We start from the raw sequence: 3026 nt of genomic DNA on the forward strand, positions 1-3026 counted from the left end.
TACCTCTACACGTACGTACGGTAGTAGTTAGTTAGTACGACACTACGGTTTAGGGTTTTTGGGGGTTTCGGGGTTACGGTACGTACGTACAAATATATATATATATATATACACACACACACACACACACACACACACACACACACACACACACACACACACACACACACACACATACATACAGGTATATATATCTGTATATATAAATACATGTCTCTGAAATATACTGTAGTACAGTGATAAAAAGTAATATACTAAGGTTTTTACTTACTAAAATATATAGTTAAGTACTCAGGTACTTACCAGTGTACTTTCCTTTTTTCCATTAACAAAGTATGATCTCTTATTATCTTATTCTAGGAGAGTACATGTTGCTTGAAGTTGAAGGCTTAGGGTCATCAGGATCATCAGTTGTAGTTATGGCACATCAATCCACAATTTTTCTTTAACATGTCTTGCAATTTTAATTGCTTCATGTATTTTGTCTTTACTCTAATCATCGCTTCTTGTATTTTACACACCCACATTATATATTGCTCACTTATGAAACTTTTTGTTGCAGTCCATGAATTAATTCTTCAGCTAAGGCAATACACCTATCAATTGGAATTTTTTCCTCTTCATTTATCACTTCCTCATCATCATTATCACTGTCATGACCTTTATCATCATGCATCACCATGTTAACAATTTCACTGTGAGTTGGAGGCCAACTGGAGCATCATTATCTACATTTAAACATTCTTTGACTGCTTCATCTATCAATTTAGCTTTGGGCCAGGTTGTTAGGGTGCTTGACTTGCAATCTGAGGGTCTTGGGTTCGAATCCCCTTCCCACCGAATATGCTCGCCCTTTTAGCCATGGGGTGTTGCAAAATAAATCACACTTTTTTCCCCAAGAGCATAACAAAGTAAAATAAGATTTTAATTAAATCAAAAAAGTAATTCCAAGTATAAATATCGCTTGATTGGGCCACGAATCAAGGTTTCACATTTGTGTCCATCGCATTCAGGCAAAGTTTCCAACATTTTTTCTGTACATTGTTGAATGAAAGCTCTGAAATGTTCAGCAAGATTTAAATCTGGAGAGTTCCCAATCCACATTCCACCACTTTTTCATGGACCACTCTTTCAAATTTAACAATTCTGAAAATTTTTGAGGCATTAATCAGATTTTTCAAATCTGGCAGTATGATCTATCGATTGGAAGACTTGAATTCTCGGAGCATGTCTGCAACTAGTTTCTGAGCCATCCCGAAGGCAGCACATGCGACACGAATCTGAGTTCTAGTGAGCACCATGATTCAAAAGTTTTCGCAGAAAATGAAATTCGAAGAGTCAAACACCCAAGAGTACGTTGAAATGACGTTTTCTCATGGGTGATGATATTCACGGTCCTACCAAGTTTGTCATTACATCGGGGAAAAAAGTGTGATTTATTTTGGAACACCCCTTATAATGTGACAGTCAATCCCACTATTTGTTGGTAAAAGAGTAGCCCAACAGTTAGCGGTGGGTGGTGATGACTAGCTGCCTTCCATCTAGTCTTTCACTGCTAAATTAGGGGCAGCTAGAGCAGATAGACCTCATCTAGCTATGCACAAAAATTCAAAAATCAAACAAACAAACAATGATTAGCTTCAACACATGTTAGGCCTTTAGCATATTTCAACAAATTACTCATGATGTTTTTTTTCTTGGAAAACTTGAAAGCTACTGAAATCTGTAATAATGTCATCTTCATTATCTTAAAATAGCATAGAAGGCCATAACCTATGCTATCCATTTCACAAAATTTCCTGAGATACACTATTCCATGCCTTTTTAGTACTCCATATTGCATCCTTAAAATAAGTTCTTTTTGGAATGCCTTAATTCCTGTGCCATTGTTGCATGCACTAAGCACTTTATGCATAAGCTTGACCTTGTATCTACACTTGAAGGAATGCAGAATACCCTGAACCATGGATTGTATTGGGGATGTACAAATAGGAGGCAAATAAATTGCAAAAACATTGTCTTTGATGAGTAGTTCTGCAGCTGGCTGTGCAAAACAATAATCCTGCAGTAACACTGTCTTGCAATCATCAGGGAGCCTGGCAGCCCAACAATGAGCCCAAGCTTTAGGTACGAAATGGTTTTCAAACCACTCGATAAATATGGGCAAATAATCCATGCTCTTTTATTGGCCTTATAATGCATGAAGAAAACCTTGATCCCATTAAAGGCTCTTGAGTTCTGACTCTTTTTCCAGTAATTAACAATTTGCATTTGTGTGAACTACATGCATTAGCACAAGCGAGAATGGTAAGTCGTTCTTTAGAGTCTTTGAAACCTGCTGCTGCTGTCTCTTCTGCTGTAAAATAGTTTTTCCTGAGAATGTACCACCAAAATAGCAACATCTCATCTGCATTATACACTTGGTCTGGCATTAATTCTTCATCTAAAACCATTTTTACAAATTCTTCTATAAATGCCTCAGCAGCTTCATTGTCAGCCAAGGCTTTTCTCCACACATCTTCAGCAAACATGGGCCATAATGTTTCTTAAACTTGTTCTACCACAAGGACGAATACTCACACAGAGTTGTTAGGCCTAACTCCTCTTGAAACATCTTTGCTTGAGCAATGATAACAGTACAATCCAATTTAAAGTTCTGATCCACTCTAACAACTCTTTATCCAAGTGCAATGTTTCCCTGTTATCCATTTAATGTGGAACATCCATGTTGGCATAAATCTTAAGTAACTTTTCCTTTTGTTTCTTGAGGTCATAGATCATCAATGTTCCAACACCAAACTCCTTACTTAACTTCTTCACTAAAGTTCTCTTGTCCATTTTCATCAGTTTTTGCTTTATACCGAGGGAAAAAAAGCTTCTTCTTCACTCTCCCAGCATCCACAGAACTTGTTGTTGGCCTTTTCAACATTTTTAAGGGTAGAACAGGTAAATGAAATGTTGATAAAGTTTACTAGCAAACTAGTTTATACACACAACCTAGAAAGTACAGTAAAATGAGGCAGGAA

This window comes from Limulus polyphemus, unplaced genomic scaffold (assembly GCF_000517525.1).
Source record: "Limulus polyphemus unplaced genomic scaffold, Limulus_polyphemus-2.1.2 Scaffold1743, whole genome shotgun sequence".
NCBI classification, from domain to species: domain Eukaryota; kingdom Metazoa; phylum Arthropoda; class Merostomata; order Xiphosura; family Limulidae; genus Limulus; species Limulus polyphemus.